Source organism: Heterodontus francisci, chromosome 8, assembly GCF_036365525.1.
Source record: "Heterodontus francisci isolate sHetFra1 chromosome 8, sHetFra1.hap1, whole genome shotgun sequence".
NCBI lineage: Eukaryota > Metazoa > Chordata > Chondrichthyes > Heterodontiformes > Heterodontidae > Heterodontus > Heterodontus francisci.
Genome location: NC_090378.1, coordinates 120,548,951 through 120,574,994, shown reverse-complemented (window position 1 = coordinate 120,574,994; position 26,044 = coordinate 120,548,951). Strand labels below are relative to the sequence as shown.

The following is a 26,044-nucleotide window of genomic DNA, read 5'->3' as shown; positions in this document are numbered from 1 at the left end:
GTACTGTCTGCAGGTGTGTGTCTCTGAGTGTGGGTGTGTTACCCTGTACTGTCTGTAGGTGCGTGTCTCTGAGTATGTGTCTTACCCAGTACTGTCTGCAGGTGTGTGTCTCTGAGTGTGGGTGTGTTAAACAGTACTGTCTGCAGGTGTGTGTCTCTGAGTGTGGGTGTGTTACCCAGTACTGTCTGTAGGTGCGTGTCTCTGAGTATGTGTCTTACCCAGTACTGTCTGCAGGTGTGTGTCTCTGAGTGTGGGTGTGTTAAACAGTACTGTCTGCAGGTGTGTGTCTCTGAGTGTGGGTGTGTTACCCAGTACTGTCTGTAGGTGTGTGTCTCTGAGTGTGGGTGTGTTAAACAGTACTGTCTGCAGGTGTGTGTCTCTGAGTGTGGGTGTGTTAAACAGTACTGTCTGCAGGTGTGTGTCTCTGAGTATGGGTCTGTTACCCAGTACTGTCTGTAGGTGTGTGTCTCTGAGTTTGAGTGTGTTACCCAGTACTGTCTGTAGGTGTGTGTCTCTGAGTTTGAGTGTGTTACCCAGTACTGTCTGCAGGTGTGTATCTCTGATTGTGGGTGAGTTACCCAGTTCTGTCGGTAGGTGTGTATCTCTGAGTGTGGGTGTGCTACCCAGTTCTGTCTGGAGATGTGTATCTCTGAGTTTGGGTGTGTTAGCCTGTACTGTCTGTAGGTGTGTGTTTCTGAGTGTGGGTGTGTTACCCAGTACTGTCTGTAGGTGTGTGTCTCTGAGTTTGAGTGTGTTACCCAGTACTGTCTATAGGTGTGTATCTCTGATTGTGGGTGAGTTACCCAGTTCTGTCGGTAGGTGTGTATCTCTGAGTGTGGGTGTGTTACCCAGTTCTGTCTGGAGGTGTGTATCTCTGAGTGTGGGTGTGTTACCCAGTACTGTCCTTAGGTGTGTATCTCTGAGTGTGGGTGTGTTACCCAGTTCTGTCTGTAGGTGTGTATCTCTGAGTGTGGGTGTGTTACCCAGTACTGTCTGTCGGTGTGTATCTCTGAGTGTGGGTGTGTTACCCAGTACTGTCTGTAGGTGTGTGTCTCTGAGTTTGAGTGTGTTACCCAGTACTGTCTGTAGGTGTGTGTCTCTGAGTGTGAGTGTGTTACCCTGTACTGTCTGTAGGTGTGTGTCTCTGAGTGTGAGTGTGTTACCCAGTACTGTCTGCAGGTGTGTGTCTCTGAGTGTGAGTGTGTTACCCAGTACTGTCTGTAGGTGTGTGTCTCTGAGTGTGAGTGTGTTACCCAGTACTGTCTGTAGGTGTGTGTCTCTGAGTTTGAGTGTGTTACCCAGTACTGTCTGTAGGTGTGTGTCTCTGAGTGTGAGTGTGTTACCCAGCACTGTCTGTAGGTGTGTGTCTCTGAGTTTGAGTGTGTTACCCAGTACTGTCTGTAGGTGTGTGTCTCTGAGTTTGAGTCTGTTACCCAGTACTGTCTGTAGGTGTGTGTCTCTGAGTTTGAGTGTGTTACCCAGTACTGTCTGTAGGTGTGTGTCTCTGAGTTTGAGTGTGTTACCCAGTACTGTCTGTAGGTGTGTATCTCTGAGTGTGGGTGTGTTACCCAGTACTGTCTGTAGATGTGTGTCTCTGAGTTTGAGTGTGTTACCCAGTACTGTCTGTAGGTGTGTGTCTCTGAGTTTGAGTGTGTTACCCAGTACTGTCTGTAGGTGTGTATCTCTGAGTTTGAGTGTGTTACCCAGTACTGTCTGTAGGTGTGTGTCTCTGAGTTTGAGTGTGTTACCCAGTACTGTCTGTAGGTGTGTGTCTCTGAGTTTGAGTGTGTTACCCAGAACTGTCTGTCGGTGTGTGTCTCTGAGTTTGAGTGTGTTACCCAGTACTGTCTGTAGGTGTGTATCTCTGAGTTTGAGTGTGTTACCCAGTACTGTCTGTAGGTGTGTGTCTCTGAGTTTGAGTGTGTTACCCAGTACTGTCTGTAGGTGTGTGTCTCTGAGTTTGAGTGTGTTACCCAGTACTGTCTGTAGGTGTGTGTCTCTGAGTTTGAGTGTGTTACCCAGAACTGTCTGTCGGTGTGTGTCTCTGAGTTTGAGTGTGTTACCCAGTACTGTCTGTAGGTGTGTATCTCTGAGTTTGAGTGTGTTACCCAGTACTGTCTGTAGGTGTGTGTCTCTGAGTTTGAGTGTGTTACCCAGTACTGTCTGTAGGTGTGTGTCTCTGAGTTTGAGTGTGTTACCCAGTACTGTCTGTCGGTGTGTGTCTCTGAGTTTGAGTGTGTTACCCAGTACTGTCTGTAGGTGTGTGTCTCTGAGTTTGAGTGTGTTACCCAGTACTGTCTGTAGGTGTGTGTCTCTGAGTTTGAGTGTGTTACCCAGTACTGTCTGTAGATGTGTGTCTCTGAGTGTGAGTGTGTTACCCAGTACTGTCTGTAGGTGTGTGTCTCTGAGTGTGAGTGTGTTACCCAGTACTGTCTGTAGGTGTGTGTCTCTGAGTTTGAGTGTGTTACCCAGTACTGTCTGTAGGTGTGGCTGCTACGTTTTGAAGATGCAATGGCACGTTTCACTATCACAGACGTCACAAGGAAAAAGGCCTTACTTTGACACTTGGAGGTGAAGAATTAGAATATGGTTTTCCAGCATACGGCCCATGGGCCAGACTTCAGCCCTGCAAAGCACTTCGGTGGGCAGCTCTATTTTTGTGAGGATCCCCGACCCACACAACGTGGCTGTGCCCAGCGGGAGAGTGTCATTCACATCCTGTCTCTGGAATCCACATTGATGGAGAATGAACAGATGGGGAATGGGCAGCAGAGACAGGGGAACCGGGATTGGAGAGCGGGGAGTGGAAAGCGTGGAGTGGAGCGTGGAGTGGGGAGTGGAGAACGGACAGTGGGGAGTGGAGAGCGTGGAGTGGGGAGTGGAGAACGGACAGTGGGGAGTGGAGAGCGTGGAGTGGAGAACGGACAGTGGGGAGTGGGGAGCGTGGAGTGGAGAACGGACAGTGGGGAGTGGAGAGCGTGGAATGGGGAGTGGAGAAAGGACAGTGGGGAGTGGAGAGCGTGGAGTGGGAATGGAGAACGGACAGTGGGGAGTAGAGGCGTGGAGTGGGGAGTGGAGAACGGACAGTGGGGAGTGGAGAGCGTGGAGTGGGGAGTGGAGTGTGGGTAGTGGGGAGAGGAGAGTGGGCAGTGGAGAGTGGGCAGTGGAGAGTGGGAAGTGGAGGGTGGGGAGCAGGGATCAGGGACTGGGGAGCAGGCAGTGAGGAGGAGGGAGTGAGAGACAAACAGAGAAAGAGAGCAGGGAGTAAGAGAAAGAAGGGGCAGCGAGAGAGGGAGAGAGAGAGACAGAGAGAGGGGATAGTGGGACAGACAGAGGGAGACTGATAGAGAGAGTGGGGAGACAGAGGTAGGGGAGAGGGTGGGACTGAGAGGGGGAGAGAGAGATGGAGGGGGGAAAGAGAGACAGAGAGATACAGAGAGCAAGAGGAGAGAGGAAGAAAGATCAATATCTCTCTGACACATGGACATCATTCTGGAATACACTGCATCGCTACGTCAAGTGTGTGGGCAGAGATTGAGTATTAATGCAAGCAAAAACAATGTCAGGTAGGTCACTAAATCAATGTTCAACATAGTAATGAGAAAGTAAGTCAATAAATTACTTCTCATTTAAAGCTTCTTCATAAAAATGCACATTTGTTATAGTTTTCATACAAGGATACATTTTTAATGCCTTTATCGTCCGAAATGTTCTCACTGGCCCCCTACTGGAGGGTAAAAATTGTAATCTGGCCCCTGACACGAAAAGGTTGGACATCCCTGCTATCAAATCACGAAAGTGGAAAGACGTGATCGAGAAATGTCTACAGATTAATTCTGACACACTACAAGATCTTCACACCAATGTTCGAAATGAGCTCACTGTTACAACTACATCTGATCTCATATTACACAACAACTGTATGGTCATTCCACACTCATTAAGAGAATGTGTTGTTGATAAAGGACACCAGGGAATAGTCAATAGCAAACAACTCCTTAGGCAAATGGTTTGGGTTCCAGGAATGAACTGCATGGTGGAGATAAAATCAATCAGTGTTTACCATGTCAACTACCCACAATGTCAAATCTTCATGATCCTCTCGTGATGTCTGAACTACCTCCAGGACCAGGGATTGTGTCAGTGTTGATTTCACAGATTTACCCACAGGTGAACACCTGCTTGTTGTCACTGACGACTACAGCAGATTCCCAATCGTGGAATTAGTTAAGTCAACTCCAACAAAAGCAGTGATTCCAAAGCTTGACCAGATCTTTACCTTGTTTGGAATCCCTCAAACAGTAAGAAGTGACAATGAACCCCCATTCAACAGCAATGAGTTCAGTAAATTCACAAACTACCTAGTGTTCACTCATAGGGAAATCACACCCCATTGGCCAAGAGCTAATGGAGAAGTCGAGACATTTATGTGAACCTTGAAAATAGTGATACGTACAGCTACAGCTGTGAACAAGTCATGGGAGCAAGAGTTATATCACTTTCTTCATAATTACAGAGTGACTCCAAACTCAACTACTGGAAAACCTCCAGTCACTCTCATCTTTACACATCCTCTGTGCACACGTCTTCCTCAATTACCCTACGGAGATAATGATCAACATATACATCAACACGATCGATATCAGAAGGATAGATTGAAGGTAAATGCAGAACGAAACATGAAACTTCGAGGCTACACCATTAAAGCCAGGAGATAAAGTACTTGTGAAACGTGATGGTCATGTTGGAAAACAAACAACCCCTTATAACATCCAACCATTTGTTGTGACCAACACAAAAGGATCAATGATCACTGCTGAGCACGATTCACAAATTATCACAAGAAACGTGTCATTCTTCAAACACTGAAAACACCTCTCGTAAACATTGAATCCGATTTCAGCATCAACACCTCCGATGAAGAACATGAGTTAAATGAGACTTCACCTGATGTCAGACAATATCCTACTTGTGAGAGAAAATGCCCATCATACATCGGTGACTAAATAACGAAGTGAACTATTTATGTGTAAGTTTATACTTTACATTTTTGGAAACAAACCATTGACACATACTACATCTCTCATTTACTGAGAAGGGGAGGAATGTCGTGTTGCAGTGTTTTGAAATTGCATTGTACATTTTGTTAACTTGAAGCCACTGTAGAACACACAGGCTAGCAAAGGGAAAGTGGAATTAAAACAGAATAAAGAAGAAGCCTTTGTGTTTAACAGCCTGCAGTCTCAGTCTCACATATCTCATCCTAAACTCGGCTAAACCTCACTAAGTCCCGAGGACATCACTCTCCATTGGGCTGGAGTGGGCTGTGAGTGATTGGGCAGTGGAGAGGATCGTCACCCTCTTGGCATCGTGAGGGCAGAAGAACAGGGGGCGAGGCTGCCACAGACAATTGGGTGGCCATGTGACCAGCGGGAAGGCAGCCAGGCCTCTGGCTTTGCTGGACCATTATGTAAATCAAGTGCTCTGTGTTCTCCCACTCTGCAGTATGAGCACTCAAACAGCGGCCACAGGAATGGCTGCCGTGGTGAGTTTAAATTGGACTCACACTTGAGCTGCCCCCCAAAACCCCCGTTCCTGCATTAATTAACTGGTCACCACTGTGAAACCCGGAACTCATTTCTGTTTCCCCCCCAGGGACGGGTTTGGGACCCGGAAACAGTCCCGACGTCCATTTCCTGCCCCCGATATGAAAATCCAGCCCCATCCACCTGATTGGACAGATTCAAAGAGGGAAGTCTGGGGAAAATGGGCACAGAGTAATGAGGCAAAAATACATTCACACTTTGGAGAGGAAAGGGAGATTAGTGATGGGGTAGTTTACAAGGACACATTGGTTGAGTGTGGATTTTTTGAGGAGATGGTGATGATGATGATTTTGAGAGCGAGGGGGTCATTACCTGTGGAAAGCCCGAACCTCTGATACCTGAACTCTCCCAGTGAAGCTTTCCCTTGGCTACTTTATCTCTCTCATCATGGCTCCAAACTGTAATCTGAATAATTCCAACGGTTTTCCCTCTGTTTCCTTGTTTTCCTTATTATTCCAAACATATTCCCCTCTGAGTCAGGAATATTTACCTGATCGATGTTGTAATTTTTCTGTCACTACTTTCCATTAATGTCATCAGCTTTTACCATCGAATCCGAGAATCACACAACACTGAAGGAGGCCATTCAGCCCCTCGGGCCTGTTGTTGGAATCTGCTTTGATCTACATTTTTTAAATTCTTTCTTGGGATGTGGGTGCCGCTGGCCAGGCCAGCATTTATTGCCCATCCCTAATTGCCCGTGAGAAGGTGGTGGTGAGCTGCCTTCTTGAACTGCTGCAGTCCGTGTGGTGCAGGTGAACCCACAGAGCTGTTAGGAAGGGAGTTCCAGGATTTTGACCCAGTGACAGTGAAGGAACAGCAATATACTTCCAGGTCAGGATGGTGTGTGGATTGGAGGGGAAATTACAGGTGGTGCTGTTCCCATGTATTTGCTGCCCTTGTCCTTCTTGGTGGTAGAGGTCGTGGGTTTGGAAGGTTCTGTCTAAGGAGACTTGGTGCGTTGCTGCAGTGCATCTTGTTTATTTGGAAGGAAGCCTTTATACCCCAGGCCCCTTTTATTTTGCTGAGGGGGCCTTTATTCCTCAGGTCCCCTTTAAAATGCATTTTATAAAATAACTTTATTAAAAACAGATAAATAGAACAAAAATCTGATTAAAATGCCATTCTCAGCATTGATGATGCACTCCAGCCCCTGCGATGACCACCGGTCGCAGAAGGCCTCGATCGAACCCGCGGACACCGCATGCTCCTTCTGCAGGGCCACCCAGGCGAGAACATAACCTGGGAAGAGGAGCAGGCAATCAGGGCGGATGGACCCCCTGACGGTCCGCAGCCTGGACCTGTGAATTGCCACCTTGGCCAGGCCCAGGAGCAGACCGATGAGGAGATCCTTCCCCCGGCCCACGCCCCTCCGCCCCGGGTGGCCAAAGATCAGGAGCGTGGGACTGAAGTGCAGCCAAAACTTGAGGAGCAGCCCCTTCAAATACTCAAAGAGGGGCAGCAACCTCGCACATTCCATATAAACATGGAACACAAACTTGTCCAGGCTGCAGAAATTACAGGCGGCCTGGGGGTCCGTGAACCTACTTAAAAGACTAGTGCATGGGACTGCCCTGTGCAGCACCCTCCACCCCAGGTCCCTAATGTAAATGGGGAAGACTCCTGCTTAGAGAGACCCCCACTGTGGTTTCCCCTCGCTGCCAGATGTCAACACGGACTGCCAGGCCGTGTCCGGCCCGCTGACGAGGGCAAGGAAGTAGAGAGTGTGCAGGAATAGCCTGTACAGGAAACACCTCCATGCCGATTGGAATGACACAGAGGGCATTTCCAAGAAGCGGCTTGGTTTGTGCGCGACCGGCTCCCGAGGATGGTTTTGGGGCCTGGGTCCGATGAGCAGTTCCGCCGAATGGGGCTCAGTTCTGCTGGGAACGCTTCGCTCTCCCGTGTCCCCTCGCAACCTGCAATGAGGGGCGTCCCAGAGGCTTCAGCTATTCCTTCACCCATTGGTCCGTCGCCGGAGCTGGCCACCAGGACAGCCGAGGCGTTCCCCTCCGCCAACGAGGGAACGCGCTGACTGGAGGCGACCATGTTCCAGACTCTGAATAGATCCCGGTAAAAGACAGGCAACTCCCTCAGAGAGGCACAGCTAACGTTCTCCACTGGGAGCTGCGTGTTGTCTTGAAGGCAGTGCCCTTGGCAGCACACCCCATCTGGGAGGCAGCTCCGCGTACAGGGTTTGAAGGTGGAGCTTCACAGCCTGGGTCCGGACGCACGCCAGCGACTGGCCGCCCTCCTCAATTGGGAGACTCAGGACCGCAGCAGAGACCCAGTGTTTCCTCTTGCCCCAGAAGAAATCGACAAGCTTCTTCTGGATCTTGGTGGCAAATGCAGGGGGCGGAGCCAAAATGGCCAACCATACCACAGCATCAAGGCCACCAGTTGGTTTATGACCAGCGCACGGCCCCTGTCGGAAAGCACTCGGAGCAGTCCTGTCCAGCGCCCCAGCCAACTGGTGACTTTCGCCTCCAATTCCTGCCACTTTGCCGGCCAGGCTTCCTCAGCGGGGCTAAGTTGGAGTCCCAGATAGAGGAGGTGCATGGTGCTCCACGCAAAAGGTGTCAACTCCTCCGGCAGTGAGTCGACCTGCCACTGACCCACCAGGAATCTGGAATATTTCTCCCAACTGATCCTTGGGGAGGACGTGGGAAAGGTCTGCCGGCAGTCACGCATCCTCCGCAAGTCAATGGGACCTATGATCGTGAGGAGCACGTCATCGGCGTAAGCCAAGAGGACAACCCGCATGGCCAGCCCTTCAACCTCCTGTGAAGCAAGCAAAGGAATGGCTCCACACAGATGGTGTACAATTGGCTGGAAATGAGGCATCCCTGGCGCACTCCTCTCCCAAAGCGAAGGGGCGCCGTCAAGGACCAGTTAACTTTGACTAGACACTCTGCAGCGACGTATAAAAGTCGTACCCGGGCCACAAAATGCGGCCCAAATCTGAATGCGTGCAGAGTCCTGAAAAGGTATTCTTGATCCACCCTGTCGAACGCCTTCTCCTGATCAAGGGAGAGAAAGGCGATCAACAGAGCAATCCTCTGGAAAAGCTGGATCAGGTCTCGGACGAGGAGGATGTTGTCCTGGATGGACCGGCCCGGAATATTGTAGAACTGGTCGGGGTGGATCATATGGGCCAGCACAGAGCCCAGGCTGGTACTGAGGACGGAGACCGGACTTTAAGCAAGTGGAGATTGCGCCTCTTCAGCAGCAGGACGATGACCGACCTGCACCACGAGAGGGGCATCTCGCCGGTCGCCTGCATTTCCACCAACACCCACACGTAATCGTCCCCCAGAACCCATGCATAATCGTCCCCCAGGATGTCCCAGAACATCCTGAGGAACTCCACGGTCAGCCCATCCAGCCCCAGGGAGTTGCCCTTCGCGAGCTGGTGCAGGGCACCAACGTGAGAGGGGTCTCCAATCCTTTGGCACCGTCCGGGCTGACCTGCGGCAGGTCCTCCCACAAAACTCTGCTTGCATCGTCGTTGGATGGATCCGGAGAGAATAACACACTGTAATAGGGGCGGACCAGGAGGCCCATTCCCTCCGGATTCGTGATGGAAGATCCGTCATCAGACAGCAGCTCAACAAGCTGCTTAATGACGCCCTGCCATTTTTCCAGCGAGTAGAAGAAGGGTCATGCGTGGTCCAAATCTTCCAGTATCTGGATCCACGACCTCATGTACACGCCTCGGACTCTACGAGCTGCAGGTCCCTCAGCGCGCCCTTCTTCTCTTTGTACACCTGCCACTGGGCCGGGTCCATCTGGACATTGTGTTCTGTCCCAGGACAGCTCCATCTGGACATTGTGTTCTCCCCCAGGACAGCTCCATCTGGACATTGTGTTCTCCCCCAGGGCAGCTCCATCTGGACATTGTGTTCTCCCCCAGGGCAGCTCCATCTGGACATTGTGTTCCGTCCCAGGACAGCTCCATCTGGACATTGTGTTCTGTCCCAGGACAGCTCCATCTGGACATTGTGTTCTCCCCCAGGGCAGCTCCATCTGGACATTGTGTTCTGTCCCAGGGCAGCTCCATCTGGACATTGTGTTCTGTCCCAGGGCAGCTCCATCTGGACATTGTGTTCTGTCCCAGGGCAGCTCCATCTGGACATTGTGTTCTGTCCCAGGGCAGCTCCATCTGGACATTGTGTTCTGTCCCAGGGCAGCTCCATCTGGACATTGTGTTCTGTCCCAGGGCAGCTCCATCTGGACATTGTGTTCTGTCCCAGGGCAGCTCCATCTGGACATTGTGTTCTGTCCCAGGGCAGCTCCATCTGGACATTGTGTTCTGTCCCAGGGCAGCTCCATCTGGACATTGTGTTCTGTCCCAGGACAGCTCCATCTGGACATTGTGTTCCGTCCCAGGACAGCTCCATCTGGACATTGTGTTCTGTCCCAGGACAGCTCCATCTGGACATTGTGTTCTCCCCCAGGGCAGCTCCATCTGGACATTGTGTTCTGTCCCAGGGCAGCTCCATCTGGACATTGTGTTCTGTCCCAGGGCAGCTCCATCTGGACATTGTGTTCTGTCCCAGGGCAGCTCCATCTGGACATTGTGTTCTGTCCCAGGGCAGCTCCATCTGGACATTGTGTTCTGTCCCAGGGCAGCTCCATCTGGACATTGTGTTCTGTCCCAGGGCAGCTCCATCTGGACATTGTGTTCTGTCCCAGGGCAGCTCCATCTGGACATTGTGTTCTGTCCCAGGGCAGCTCCATCTGGACATTGTGTTCTGTCCCAGGGCAGCTCCATCTGGACATTGTGTTCTGTCCCAGGACAGCTCCATCTGGACATTGTGTTCTCCCCCAGGGCAGCTCCATCTGGACATTGTGTTCTGTCCCAGGGCAGCTCCATCTGGACATTGTGTTCTGTCCCAGGGCAGCTCCATCTGGACATTGTGTTCTGTCCCAGGGCAGCTCCATCTGGACATTGTGTTCTCCCCCAGGGCAGCTCCATCTGGACATTGTGTTCTGTCCCAGGGCAGCTCCATCTGGACATTGTGTTCTGTCCCAGGGCAGCTCCATCTGGACATTGTGTTCTGTCCCAGGGCAGCTCCATCTGGACATTGTGTTCTGTCCCAGGGCAGCTCCATCTGGACATTGTGTTCTGTCCCAGGGCAGCTCCATCTGGACATTGTGTTCTGTCCCAGGGCAGCTCCATCTGGACATTGTGTTCTGTCCCAGGGCAGCTCCATCTGGACATTGTGTTCTCCCCCAGGGCAGCTCCATCTGGACATTGTGTTCTGTCCCAGGGCAGCTCCATCTGGACATTGTGTTCTCCCCCAGGGCAGCTCCATCTGGACATTGTGTTCTGTCCCAGGGCAGCTCCATCTGGACATTGTGTTCTTCCCCAGGGCAGCTCCATCTGGACATTGTGTTCTCCCCCAGGGCAGCTCCATCTGGACATTGTGTTCTGTCCCAGGGCAGCTCAATCTGGACATTGTGTTCTTCCCCAGGGCAGCTCCATCTGGACATTGTGTTCTCCCCCAGGGCAGCTCCATCTGGACATTGTGTTCTCCCCCAGGGCAGCTCCATCTGGACATTGTGTTCTCCCCCAGGGCAGCTCCATCTAGACATTGTGTTCTCCCCCAGGGCAGCTCCATCTGGACATTGTGTTCTCCCCCAGGACAGCTCCATCTGGACATTGTGTTCTCCCCCAGGGCAGCTCCATCTGGACATTGTGTTCTGTCCCAGGACAGCTCCATCTGGACATTGTGTTCTTCCCCAGGGCAGCTCCATCTGGACATTGTGTTCTCCCCCAGGGCAGCTCCATCTGGACATTGTGTTCTCCCCCAGGGCAGCTCCATCTGGACATTGTGTTCTCCCCCAGGGCAGCTCCATCTGGACATTGTGTTCCGTCCCAGGGCAGCTCCATCTGGACATTGTGTTCTGTCCCAGCGCAGCTCCATCTGGACATTGTGTTCCGTCCCAGGGCAGCTCCATCTGGACATTGTGTTCTGTCCCAGAGCAGCTCCATCTGGACATTGTGTTCCGTCCCAGGGCAGCTCCATCTGGACATTGTGTTCCGTCCCAGGGCAGCTCCATCTGGACATTGTGTTCCGTCCCAGGGCAGCTCCATCTGGACATTGTGTTCACCCCCAGGGCAGCTCCATCTGGACATTGTGTTCCGTCCCAGGGCAGCTCCATCTGGACATTGTGTTCTGTCCCAGCGCAGCTCCATCTGGACATTGTGTTCACCCCCAGGGCAGCTCCATCTGGACATTGTGTTCCGTCCCAGGGCAGCTCCATCTGGACATTGTGTTCTGTCCCAGCGCAGCTCCATCTGGACATTGTGTTCTTCCCCAGGGCAGCTCCATCTGGACATTGTGTTCCGTCCCAGGGCAGCTCCATCTGGACATTGTGTTCTGTCCCAGCGCAGCTCCATCTGGACATTGTGTTCACCCCCAGGGCAGCTCCATCTGGACATTGTGTTCTGTCCCAGGGGAGCTCCATCTGGACATTGTGTTCTGTCCCAGGGCAGCTCCATCTGGACATTGTGTTCTGTCCCAGGGCAGCTCCATCTGGACATTGTGTTCACCCCCAGGGCAGCTCCATCTGGACATTGTGTTCACCCCCAGGGCAGCTCCATCTGGACATTGTGTTCACCCCCAGGGCAGCTCCAACTGGACATTGTGTTCTTCCCCAGGGCAGCTCCATCTGGACATTGTGTTCTCCCCCAGGGCAGCTCCATCTGGACATTGTGTTCACCCCCAGGGCAGCTCCATCTGGACATTGTGTTCTTCCCCAGGGCAGCTCCATCTGGACATTGTGTTCACCCCCAGGGCAGCTCCAACTGGACATTGTGTTCTGTCCCAGGGCAGCTCCATCTGGACATTGTGTTCTGTCCCAGGGCAGCTCCATCTGGACATTGTGTTCTGTCCCAGAGCAGCTCCATCTGGACATTGTGTTCTTCCCCAGGACAGCTCCATCTGGACATTGTGTTCTGTCCCAGGGCAGCTCCATCTGGACATTGTGTTCTGTCCCAGGGCATTTCCATCTGGACATTGTGTTCTCCCCCAGGGCAGCTCCATCTGGACATTGTGTTCTGTCCCAGGGCAGCTCCATCTGGACATTGTGTTCTGTCCGAGGGCAGCTCCATCTGGACATTGTGTTCTGTCCCATAGCAGCTCCATCTGGACATTGTGTTCTGTCCCAGGGCAGCTCCATCTGGACATTGTGTTCTGTCCCATAGCAGCTCCATCTGGACATTGTGTTCTGTCCCAGGGCAGCTCCATCTGGACATTGTGTTCTCCCCCAGGGCAGCTTCATCTTGACATTGTGTTCTCCCCCAGTGCAGCTCCATTTGGACATTGTGTTCTCCCCCAGGGCAGCTCCATCTGGACATTGTGTTCTGTCCCAGGGCAGCTCCATCTGGACATTTTGTTCTCCCCCAGGGCAGCTCCATCTGGACATTGTGTTCTGTCCCAGGGCAGCTCCATCTGGACATTGTGTTCTGTCCCAGGACAGCTCCATCTGGACATTGTGTTCTCCCCCAGGGCATTTCCATCTGGACATTGTGTTCTCCCCCAGGGCAGCTTCATCTTGACATTGTGTTCTGTCCCAGGGCAGCTCCATCTGGACATTGTGTTCTGTCCCAGGGCAGCTCCATCTGGACATTGTGTTCTGTCCCATAGCAGCTCCATCTGGACTTTGTGTTCCATCCCAGGGCAGCTCCATCTGGACATTGTGTTCTCCCCCAGGGCAGCTTCATCTTGACATTGTGTTCTCCCCCAGGGCAGCTCCATCTGGACATTGTGTTCTGTCCCAGGGCAGCTCCATCTGGACTTTCTCCCAAAGTTAAACTTCATATAGTATTCCACACAAATTACAGTGTTGTCTGTCTCTAGAAGATTCATGGTGAAATGTCCAGCTCTTTGACTCTGTGCTGTTCTCCCATGTGAAGTACACTGCACCACTGGGTAACAATACATCCTGGTATGTTGGTTGCTCCCATGTCCTTGTTGGCCATTGAGCATTCACAATGTCCATTAAGGAAAGGAGCTCTGTTTACTGGAGAGCAGTGAGTTTGGAAGTTGTGACCGAGACCTTTCTCTGATTGTTGTGTCTTCTGAGAGTTGGAACTGGTGAGTCTGATTGTACATCAGAACCAGCATCAGTCACATTCAATGTTAGGAGGTTCAGCGATGGAATTACTTTCCAGTTTGAAGGCACAATTGTCGGCCACTGGAACTCTGTATAAATTCCACAATAGTGTAACAGGACAAGATTCCAGGTCTCAGACTTAGCAATGAGCTGAAAAGTCACAGAAAGGTGCAGACAAAAAGCAAGTTCCATGTCTACAGTACTCTCACTGACAGAACACAACCTCCCAGTGCTTACAGTCCACAGGGGACAGGGAAAACTGGGATAGAAACTTGGAAAATTTACAAGTTTCTTCCTCAAACCAGGAACAGCCCATACACCACTTTTTTGTTCAGTCCCCAGTTATACACAGAATGCATTGCAGTCTCATGTTTTGTTCATTTAAAACTAAACCTGTCTCTCATTCTGTAATTTGATCTTTGTTATGGGTACGGTGTTGAAGTGGATATGATACTCAACTAGGAATCCAGTGGACTAATAATCCAAAGTGTGGGAGTTCAAATCCCACAATGGCTGTGAGAATCATAGGCTCATTGAATGGTTGCAACACAGAAGGAGGCCATTCGGCCTGTCATATCTGTGCCAGCTTTTTCCAAAAGGCATAAAGACAGCATTTGACTGGGTACGGCATCAAGGAGCCCCAGTAAAACTGGAGTCAAGGGGAATCGGGGAAATCTCTCCGCTGGTTGGAGTCATACCGAGCATAACAGAAGATGGCTGTTGTTGTTGGTGGTCAGTCATCTCATCTCCAGGACATCGCTGCAGGAGTTCCTCAGGGTAGTGTCCCAGGTTCATCCATCTTCAGCTGCTTCATCAAAGAGCTTCCTTCAATCATAAGATCAGAAGTGGGGATGTTCATTGATAATTGCACAATGTTCAGTTTCATTCATAACTCCTCAGATACTGAAGCAGTCCATGTAGAAATGCAGCAAGACCTGGACAATATCCAGGCTTGGGCTGATCAGTGGCAAGTAACATTCGCGCCACACAAGTGCCAGGCAATGACCATCTCCAACAAGAAGAATCCAACCAACATTCAATGGCATTACAATCGCTGAATCCCTCACTATCAACATCCTGGGAGTTACCATTGACCAGAAACTGAACTGAAGTAGCCATATAAATACCGTGGCTACAAGAGCAGGTCAGAGGCTAGGAATCCTGCAGTGAGTAACGCACCTCCTGACTCCCCAAAGCCTGCCCATAAGGCACAAGGCAGGAGTGTGATGGAATACCCTCCACTTGCCTGAATGGGTGCAGTTCCAACAACACTCAAGAAGCTCGACACCATCCAGGACAACGCAGCTTCTTGATTGGCACCTCATCCACAAACATTCATGCCCTCCATCACTGAAGCACAGTGACAGCAGTGTGTACCATCTACAAGATGCACTGCAGCAATGCACCAAGGCTCCTTAGACAGCACCTTCCAAATCCGCGACCTCTACCAACTGGAAGGACAAGGGCAGCAAATCCATGGGAATACCACCACCTGCAAGTTCCCCTCCAAGTCACACACCATCCTGATTTGGAACTGTATCGCCGTTCCTTCACTGATGGAGGGTCAAAAACCTGGAACTCCCTTCCTAACACCACTGTGGGTGTACCTACCCCAAATGGACTGCAGTGGTTCAAGAAGGCAGCTCACCACCACCTTCTCAAGGGCAATTAGAGATGATCAATAAATGCTGGCCTGGCCAGCGGCACCCACATCCCATGAACGAATGAAATAAAAGCAACTCAACTCATCCCACTCCCCTGCCTTTTCCCCATAGCCCTGCAAATCGTTTCTCTTCAGGTGTTTATCCAATCCCCTTCTGAAAGCCCCGTTTGAATCAGCCTCCACCATACTCTCAGACAGTTCATTCCAGATCCTGACCACTCTCTGGGTAAAACAGTTTTTCCTCATGTCATCATTGGTTCCTTTACCAATCTCCTTAAATTGGTGTCCTATTCCTCTACACAGCGGGTCTTTCTCTCTCTCCAGGCAGGTCACAGCCAAATTCCAAAAATGCTTGCTCTTTGTCCAACTCATTGGTTTTAAAAAGTGTCAAAAGTGAAAGCAAACCTTCCTGAACCAATCACATGACAAGACAGTCTCTCCAGTCATTCAAAGTGTTGCTCTGAGCAGGTCAAAACCCCTTGCTGTTTCCTTGAAACTGTCTGCTTCCCAGTTCTTTTGTACAGAGTCAACATCCAAAAAATTCAGCTATTTGCAGGTCAATGTCCACTGAGTGAAAGTCCTTTTCTCAGTTTTTAAAACACAAAGAATTCTAAGTTCTGAGTACAAAAAGTAAAATTCTTGTTACACTACGCTGAAGACGGTGCTGCAGGTGATCAGGAACAATGAGGGGAAATATGACTATTATATACACAAAATGAAGGCTCATGCTAAGACAGAGGTGAGATGGGGAGGAAACGAGAAAGAAGACATACTAGCAAAGAAAGGCGCTATAGGAGGAGAGTCTTGGGATCCCATGGAAGAAGTGGGAGAAATAGCAATGATGGCAGTGGTTGAGCCAGTGAGAGTGAGTGATCTTATAGAAGTGAAAAAGTTGGATCCAGCACTCAGGGAGGTGTTAAACAAACTAGAAAAGGAGGAGACTGTTGAGAGACCCTGTGGAAGAGCTGAAATGGGAATTAAAGAAGGGATGTTATTTAAAAATGACAAGTGGGTGGTGCCTACAACCCAGAGGGAAGATTTTCTCTGATTAGTACATGGAGGGACCAGGAGCAGGACATCCTAGTGCAGAGGGAACATGGAAAAGAGTGAATGTGGTGGGATGGTGGCCTCATCAGACAGAGGATGTGGAGGATTTTTTTATAATTGTTGATTTGTGCAGCCAATAATCCAGACCTACAGAGGAGAAAGGCACCTTTGGGGCACACCCAAAGATTAGAAGGACCTTGGCAGTGTGCATATAGATTTGATAGAATCTCTTTCAACTTCCAGCAGTGGGAATAAATACTGTTTATTCTGGTTGATAACTTCACCAAATGGGTTGAGGCAGTTCCATGTAACGCAGCTACCCACTGAACTATCTCGAAAATCCTGGTGAAGGAGATATTCTCCAGAAGGTGACTACCACGGATCATGGGATCAGATCAGGAAAGACACTTTACTGGAAAGGGAATGCCAGTGACTTTGAAACTGCTGGATATTGAAGGGAAATAGCACATAAATCATAATCCACAGTCCTCAGTAATTGTAGAGCACATGAATAAAACCCAATCGGCCCGTCATTTCTGTGAACACCTGGAAAGCATAAATGGGATTGGACAAAGTCAGCATGGGTTTACGCAAGGGAGATCATGCTTATCAAATCGACTGGAGTTTTTTGAGGCTGTAACTAGTAGAATAGATAAGGATGATAAGGATAATAGATAATAGATAACCAGTGGATGTGGTGTATTTGGATTTTCAGAAGGCTTTTGATAAGGTCCCACGTAAGAGGCTCGTGGGCAAAATTAAAGCACATGGGATTGGGGGTAATATATTGGCATGGAATGAGAATTGGTTTACAGACAGGAAACAGAGAATAGGAATAAATGTGTCTTTTCCGAGTGGCAGGCAGTGACGAGTGGGGTATGGCAGGGATCAGTGCTTGGGCCCCAGCTATTCACAATATCTATTAATGACTTGGGTGAGGGAACTAAATGTAACATTTCCAAGTTTGCAGACGACACAAAGCTGGAGGAGGGGGGGGGTGGGGGTGGGGTGCGAGTGATCTGTGAGAAGGATGCAAAGAGGCTTCAATGTGATTTGCACAAGTTGGGTGAATGGGCAAATGCATGGTAGATGCAGTATAATGTGGATAAATGTGAAGTAATCCACTTTGGTTGTAATAATAGAAAGGCAGATTATCTGTATGGTGATAGATTGGGTAAGGGGAAGGTGCAACGAGACCTGGGTGTCCTTGTACACCAGTCACTGAAAGCAAGCATTCAGGTGCTGCAAGCAGTTAGGAAGGCAAATGGGATGTTGGCCTTCATTGCAAGAGGATTTGAGTACCGGAGTAAGGATGTCTTACTGCAGACGAGAGTGGTCCTAAAGGAAGGGTGCTAAATTGGGGGAAGGCCAACTATACCAAAATTCGGCAGGAGCTGGGGAATGTAGATTGGGAGCAGCTGTTTGAAGGTAAATCCACTTTTGATATGTGGGAGGCTTTTAAAGAGAGGTTGATTAGCGTACAGGAGAGACATGTTCCTGTGAAAATGAGGGGCAGAAATGGCAAGATTAGGGAACCATGGATGACAGGTGAAATTGTGAGACTAGCTAAGAGGAAAAAGGAAGCACACATAAGGTCTAGGCGGCTGAAGAAAGACGAAGCTTTGAAAGAATATCGGGATTGTAGGCGCAATCTGAAACGAGGAATTAATAGGGCTAAAAGGGGTCATGAAATATCTTTAGCAAACAGGGTTAAGGAAAATCCCAAAGCCTTTTATTCATATATAAGGAGCAAGAGGGTAACTAGAGAAAGGATTGGCCCACTCAAGGACAAAGGAGGAAAGTTATGCGTGGAGTCAGAGAAAATGGGTGAGATTCTAAACGAGTACTTTGCATCGGTATTCACCGAGGAGAGGGACATGACGGATGTTGAGGTTAGGGACAGATGTTTGATTACTCTAGGTCAAGTCGGCATAAGGAGGGAGGAAGTGTTGGGTATTCAAAAAGGCATTAAGGTGGACAAGTCCCCAGGTCCGGATGGGATCTATCCCAGGTAACTGTGGGAAGCGAGAGAGGAAATAGTTGGGGCCTTAACAGATATCTTTGCAACATCCTTAAACACGGGTGAGGTCCCGGAGGACTGGAGAATTGCTAATGTTGTCCCCTTGCTTAAGAAGGGTAGCAGGGAAAATCCAGGTAATTATAGACCGGTGAGCCTGATGTCAGTGGTAGGGAAGCTACTGGAGAAGATACTGAGGGATAGGATTTCCCATCTGGAAGAAAATGGGCTTATCAGTGATAGGCAACATGGTTTTGTGCAGGGAAGGTCATGTCTTACCAACTTAATAGAATTCTTTGAGGAAGTGACAAAGTTGATTGATGAGGGAAGGGCTGTAGATGTCATATACATGGACTTCAGTAAGGCGTTTGATAAGGTTCCCCATGGTAGGCTGATGGAGAAAGTGAAGGCGCATGGGGTCCAAGGTGTACTAGCTAGATGGATAAAGAACTGGCTGGGCAACAGGAGACAGAGAGTAGCAGTAGAAGGGAGTTTCTCAAAATGGAGACGTGTGACCAGTGGTGTTCCACAGGGATCCGTGCTGGGACCACTGTTGTTTGTGATATACATAAATGATTTGGAGGAAAGTATAGGTGGTCTGATTAGCAAGTTTGCAGATGACACTAAGATTGGTGGAGTAGCAGATACTGAAGGGGACTGTCAGAGAATACAGCAGAATATAGATAGACTGGAGAGTTGGGCAGAGAAATGGCAGATGGAGTTCAATCAGGGCAAATGCGAGGTGATGCATTTTGGAAGATCCAATTCAAGAGTGAACTATACAGTAAATGGAAAAGTCCTGGGGAAAATTGATGTACAGAGAGATTTGGGTGTTCAGGTCCATTGTTCCCTGAAGGTGGCAACGCAGGTCAATAGAGTGGTCAAGAAGGCATACGGCATGCTTTCCTTCATCGGACGGGGTATTGAGTACAAGAGTTGGCAGGTCATGTTACAGTTGTATAGGACTTTGGTTCGGCCACATTTGGAATACTGCGTGCAGTTCTGGTCGCCACATTACCAAAAGGATGTGGATGCTTTGGAGAGGGTGCAGAGGAGATTCACCAGGATGTTGCCTGGTATGGAGGGCGCTAGCTATGAAGAGAGGTTGAGTAGATTAGGATTATTTTCATTAGAAAGACGGAGGTTGAGGGGGGACCTGATTGAGGTGTACAAAATCATGAGAGGTATAGACAGGGTGGATAGCAAGAAGCTTTTTCCCAGAGTGGGGGATTCAATTACAAGGGGACACGAGTTCAAAGTGAAAGGGGAAAAGTTTAGGGGGGATATGCGTGGAAAGTTCTTTACGCAGAGGGTGGTGGGTGCATGGAATGCATTACCAGCGGAGGTGGTAGACGCGGGCACGATAGCGTCTTTTAAGATGTATCTAGACAGATACATGAATGGGCAGGAAGTAAAGAGATACAGACCCTTAGAAAATAGGCGACAGTTTTAGATAGAGGATTTGGATCGGCGTAGGCTTGGAGGGCCGAAGGGCCTGTTCCTGTGCTGTAATTTTCTTTGTTCTTTGTTCTTTATACAGGGCCTTGGTGAGACCACGTCTGGAGTATATTGTGCAGTTTTGGTCTCCTTATCTGAGGAAGATGTTCTTGCCATGGAGGGAGTGCAAAGAAGATTTACTAGGCTGATTCCTGGAATGGCAGGATTGACGTATGATGAGAGAATGGATCGACTAGGCCTATATTCACTAGAGTTTAGAAGAATGAGAGGGGATCTCATAGAAACCTATAAAATTCTAACAGGACTAGACAGGCTAGATGCAGGGTGGATGTTCCTGATGGCTGGGGAGTCCAGAACCAGGGGTCACAGTCTCAGGATATGGGGTATGCCATTTAGAACCGAGATGAGGAGAAATTTCTTCACTCAGAGGGTGGTGAACCTGTGGAATTCTCTACCGCAGAAGGCAATGGAGGCCAAGTCATTAAAATATATTCAAGAAGGAGAAAAATATATTTCTGAATGCCAAAGGGATCAAGGGATATGGAGAGAAAGCAGGAACAGGAAACTGAATTAAACTATCAGCCATGATCTTTTTTGAATGGCGGAGCAGGCCTGAAGGGCCGAATGGCCTATTCCTGCTCCTATTTTCTATGTTTCTTTGTGCTGGTTCTCAGAATGAGCAATTCAGAGTGTGCCACACTCCCGCCTTCTCCCCGTAGCCCTGCACATTCTTCCTTTTCAGACAATAATAAAAAGGCAGTGGAAGCAGAGTCCTTAAATATTTTTAAGGCAGAGGGAGATAGATTCTTGATAAGGAAGAGGGAGAAAGGTTCTCAGAGGGAGGTGGGAATGTGGAGTCGTGGTTACAATCAGATCAGCCATGATCTTATTGAATAGTGCAGCAGGCTCGAGGGGCCGAGTGGCCTCCTCCTGCTCCTAATTCCTATGTTCGGATGCTTGTATCTGCTTCCACCACACTCTCAGACAGTGCATTTCAGATTCTAACCACTCGCTGTGTGAAAAGGTTTTCTTCATGTCTCCATTGCTTCTTTTGCCGATTATCTTAAATCTGTGCCCTCTGGTTCTCGATCCTTCCTTCAGTGGGAGCAGTTTCTCTCTATCTGCTCTGTCCAGACCCCTCATGATTTTGAATACCTCGATCAAATCCCCTCTCAGCCCCAGCTTCTCCAATCTATCTACATAACTGAAGTTCCTCGTTCCTGGAACTATTCTTGTGAATCTTTTCTGCACCCTCTCTTATGCCTTCACATCCTTCCTTTCGTGTGGTGCTCAGAACTGGATGCAATGCTCCAGTTGACGATGAACCGGTGTTTTATACATGTTTAACATAACTTCCTTGCTTTTGTACTCTGTGCCCTTACTGATAAAACTTAGGATGATGTATGCTTTATTAACCACCCTCACAACCTGTCCTGCCACTGCAATCATTTACACACATATACACCCAGGTCCCTCTGTTACTGCACCCACTTTAGAATTTTACCCTTTATTTTATATTGTTTCTCCACATTCTTTCTACCAAAATAAATCACTTCACACATTTCTACATTAAATTTCATCTGCCACTTGTCTGCCCATTCCACCAACCTGTCTATGTGCTTTGGAAGTTCTACACTATCCTCCTCACAATTCACAATGCTTCCAATGTGATCACAAATGACAGAATCTGCCCACACTGACAGTGAGTGAACTACACAGCACATTCAGACAGACCCGAACCACATCCCTATCCTATTAAATGATGCACGAACTTTGTTTCTCAGTGAAATCAGTAATAATCAACATCACAGGAACCAGCTCGGAAATTATTTTCTCGAAACACAATTTAAATTCAAGTACGAATGCCCAGCAAGCTGTACAAAGAATGTTACTGTTTATAAAGCAGCAAAGCAGTGAACTGCATTAGGCCCAGGATAGTTTAACTACTTAGTAAAGGGTGCCCTCTATTGACTGTCATCACTGTCACATACACAGAATACACTGAACCATTAGTCAAACTCAAGTATAGTCGACAGGAGTTTATAATCCACCAGGGCCCTGAGCAGACATTTGCTTCCAGGTGTCTCTTGGTCTGTTGCTCTGGAATGTTGGATGTGGGAGATACACACAAGGATATAGGAAAGCATATAACAAGAAAAGGCCATTCTGCTCATCAAGCCTGCTCCTTTCACTAACAAGGTACAAATCTTCCCTGTTCTCGATTATATTCCCACCGAATCTCAGAAGAGAAGTTTCTGTGTAAATACACTTTGATTGCCAAACATAATCAAACAAAATTAGAGAATAGTAATTCATCTTCCCATTTTCACCCCTGGATTGCTATCCTCGAGGGATCAATTTCCTCTTTGGAATATGTTAACAGACCTCATTATCTCAAACTGATATGGTTGTACAAAATGTACCATCCTGGATCAATGGTTTAATTGGAACTAATTTTCACTCCGAGAATGTGTGTGTGTTCTGTGGAAATAATTCTTCACAAATCAAATTAACAATAGCATCAAATTAATCACCTCAATTGCTCCAAGGTTAAACAGGTTGACAGTGGGTGGCAACAGGCTATTCAATCATGGGGGCATCACAGGAAACCTGATTCTGTAATAATCTGACATCCCGACATACAGACTTTCTAGTGAGTAACATGTACAGTGATTGGAAACTGACACTTTAATTTAATTCAAGTTTTTATATAAAACTCACAAACTCCTGTTAAAATGCATTTGTGAAGTTACCAAATATTGTCTTGTATTCCTCTGAGTTTAGAAAGTTGAACAGATGATTTAATTAAGGTGCTTAAAGTAATAAAAGGATTTGATAGGTTTGATGTAGAGAAGTTATTTTATCAAGTTCAGGAATCCACAACAAGGTGACATAATCCTAAAATTAGAAGATTCGAAATCAGGAAGCACTTCTTCACACAAAGGGTGGTGGAAATTGGAATTCTCTCCTCTAAAACATTGGAGATGTTGGTCAATTGACATTTTAAAGGCAGAGATTGACTGATTTTTATTAGATAAGGGTAACAAGGAATATGGATCAAAGGCAGGTAAATGGAGTACAGATCAGCCATGATTGAACTGAATGATGGAACAGTCTTGAAGGGGCTGAATGGCCTACCCCTGTCCCTATATTCTACATAGCAGAGTAACAGTTAAGTGCTCATTTGGAGGCTCATATCTGGGGCTTTGTTCTTTGCTGGGTTTCTGCTTCTGTGTTTACTTCCCGAGATAATAAACACAAAACACAACTTCACAAATTGAGTCAGAAGCAGCATCTTCAGCTACAGATGAAAGTTGATTTTCGCTGCCAGTTCAAAGTGCAGCACATTAGGGTCATTACAGTCGTAACCTTGGAGCGACTTCCAATTTCCACCAGCTGCTCCTGAGGAGTATCGATAAGAGGGAGACGGACAAGTCCCCACCCTCCCCCGCTCTCCTCCACATGTGGGGGGTGGGGAATAGGTGCTTAACCGTGGTTGCAGCAGGGGGGCTAAATTTTGCTCAGGGTGGGAATACGACATTATTCCCGACTGTCCAAATCTGCTCCCTTTCCCAGACCATGGTGCCATTGACAGGAAACACTGGGTCACTAAACACTGGGCGGACACAGACAGCAATTTTACAGAATAAAAATTGGGTCACACTCACATTCACCTGTGTCTAAAGAATATTCTTGGTCTGATGTTGGATATTGAATCATCAGGTAACAGAAATATGTCCTTGGTATTTATTCTGGAAAAAGTAAATCCCAACAATTACTTCCAATTAAATTATGACAAGAGCGAGAGGCCACACATTCAAACTAGTAAAAGGCAGCTTCAGGACTAATATCAAGGAGTCTTTCTTCACATCAGAGTGACTAATCATGGAATGGATTCCCAGATAAAGTAATGGAAATGAAAGTCATGGAAGAACCAGCTGGATGCTGCATTGGGGAGACTTTAGGGTCATCATCAATGGAGGAGTTAAGGTGGGCCGAATGGACTTCCTCTTCCATTAATATCTTGTAATATATAGAGGAAAGGGGCAATGTCTGTCATCGTAAATGAAAGAACTGGATATTGAGGATTAGTGACTTGTTGAAACTGAAGTGTTCACACTCTTTGTTTCAGAGACAGGATCAGTGACACCTACAATGAGATTTTTCTCAGCAATTTACCGAGACCTCAATATGCTGAGGAAATCTGTCCGAGTGTGGCACTGGGTACAGAAATTTAAAGTGAAATATAACCATTATTTCAGAACATCAGGAAATCCTTTTAAAAGTGATTCATTATCTTCACAAAGACTGCTGTGATGAACCAGTTCTCTGAGGAAGATCTTAATGTGCGTGATGTTTCAAAACACTGGCTTCAAAGAGAGACTAGAAACATGCTTTCCTGCCCTCTGTCAGAATAGCTACAGTGATAAACCTGGGCCTAGGAATTCAGGTGCACCTATTTTTGGGAATGTGAACAATGATCCCAGTACCTGAATGGTGAAGTCCACGGCACCACCAACACTGGGTCACTGATCTCATTTCCATTGGGCTGGTGAGTTGTGGACAGCAACAGGTTTCTCTTTCTGAGGTCTGGTCTGCACTTTGGGCCACCAGACAATCCAGTAGAAATGAGGAACTCACCACAGGAGGAAAAGTGGAGGTGGAATGGCACTGTGATACTTTGAGGAATGGCTGAACGTGTGAGAGAGCGTGCACCAAGCTTTTCTGATGATGTGTTACAGGTCTTGGTGGAAGAAGTGGAAAGAAGGAGAGACATCCAGTATCCACAGAGAGGCCGGAACTCCTCCAGATAGATGTTCAAGAGACAGTGTGAAGAAGTAATAGCAGAGCTCAATGTCAGGAGTGTTGCTCCAAGAACAAGGATGCAGGAAGAAGTTTAATGATCTGACACGAGTTGTCAAGGTGACTGAGTGCATCTTCAAATGGCAGATCCTACCAACTGCATCACTAACCTCATCCATTGCTCAATTCACCAAACCCACATCACCCAGCCACCAACAGTCTCTATAAATCAGTATTCAACCCTTCAATTCATAGGATTTACCTCACCCTCACACACTTAGCATTACTGCCAACCTTGTACCAACAACTCACAGCTAGCACACAGCTATTCAACCATGACAGCCACATCAAACATATTACAGGACACTCACTCTCACACTTCTCTCTTTCTTTTAGGAGAAGGTGGTTCATAATAGAGGCAACAAGAAGGAACTGGAGGCGGACAAGCAGATCTGCAGATTTTAACCCTCACGGAGGAGACAGTGCTGGTCAATATGGGAAGGGGCATCGCTGAGGCTATGGACACTGGTGGGGCTGGAGAGATCGATGATAAGGTTGTCTGTATACCTTATCCTCCTTCTCTCATCACACTATCTCTTCAGACTCTGTAAACATGCACTTCTTACTTTCTCCTCTCCCCTCACCACAACCCAATCCTTGTCCATATTCATTTCAGGTACCCGAAAACTGGGAGCTTCCCAGTCAGGGAGGAAGAGGCAGAAAACAAGGAAGATAAAGAGACACCATCACTCAATCTTACACTTACAGCCACCAGTATTTTAGAGGCTAAGATAGAGGAGGGATCCAGATAGACTGATTTATAGTGAGAGTTTCTGCCAGGTTAACAGTGTCTTAAAGGGACACGGTCTCTTTAATTACTCTTACTATTAACCATTTCAGCACTGAAATGTTTCTGCCTCCACCACCCTTTCAGGCAGTGAGTTCCAGATCCCCACCACCCTCTGGGTGAAAAAATTACTCCTCAACTCACCTCTAATCCTTCCACCAATTACTTTAAGTCTATGCCTCCTGGTTATTGACCTCTCTGCTGAGGGAAATAGGTCCTTCCTATTCACTCTATCTTGGCCCCTCATAATTTTATACACCTCAATTAAACCTCCCCTCAGCCTCCTCTGTTTCAAAGATTATAACCCCAGCCAATCCAATCTTTCCTCATAGCTGAAATTCTCCATTCCTGGTAACATCCTTGTAAATCTCCTCTGTACCCTCTCTTGTGTGATCACATTCTTCCTGTAATGTGGTGACCAGAACTGTACACAGTATTCTAGCTGTGGTCTAACGATCCACTGATTTAAGGTGATTGGT

At 48.2% G+C, this 26,044-nt stretch overlaps 1 protein-coding gene across 1 annotated transcript in view; it reads right to left on the bottom strand.

Annotated features, from left to right (window-relative positions):
• LOC137373116 (ral guanine nucleotide dissociation stimulator-like 1) overlaps nt 1-23,604 on the bottom strand; it is a 128,620-nt gene extending 105,016 nt beyond the window's left edge. The window contains exon 1 of the mRNA XM_068037981.1: nt 23,584-23,604. The gene's annotated coding sequence lies outside the window, so the exon portion shown is untranslated. The remainder of the gene's footprint in view (nt 1-23,583) is intronic.
• Nucleotides 23,605-26,044: the final 2,440 nt, after the last annotated feature.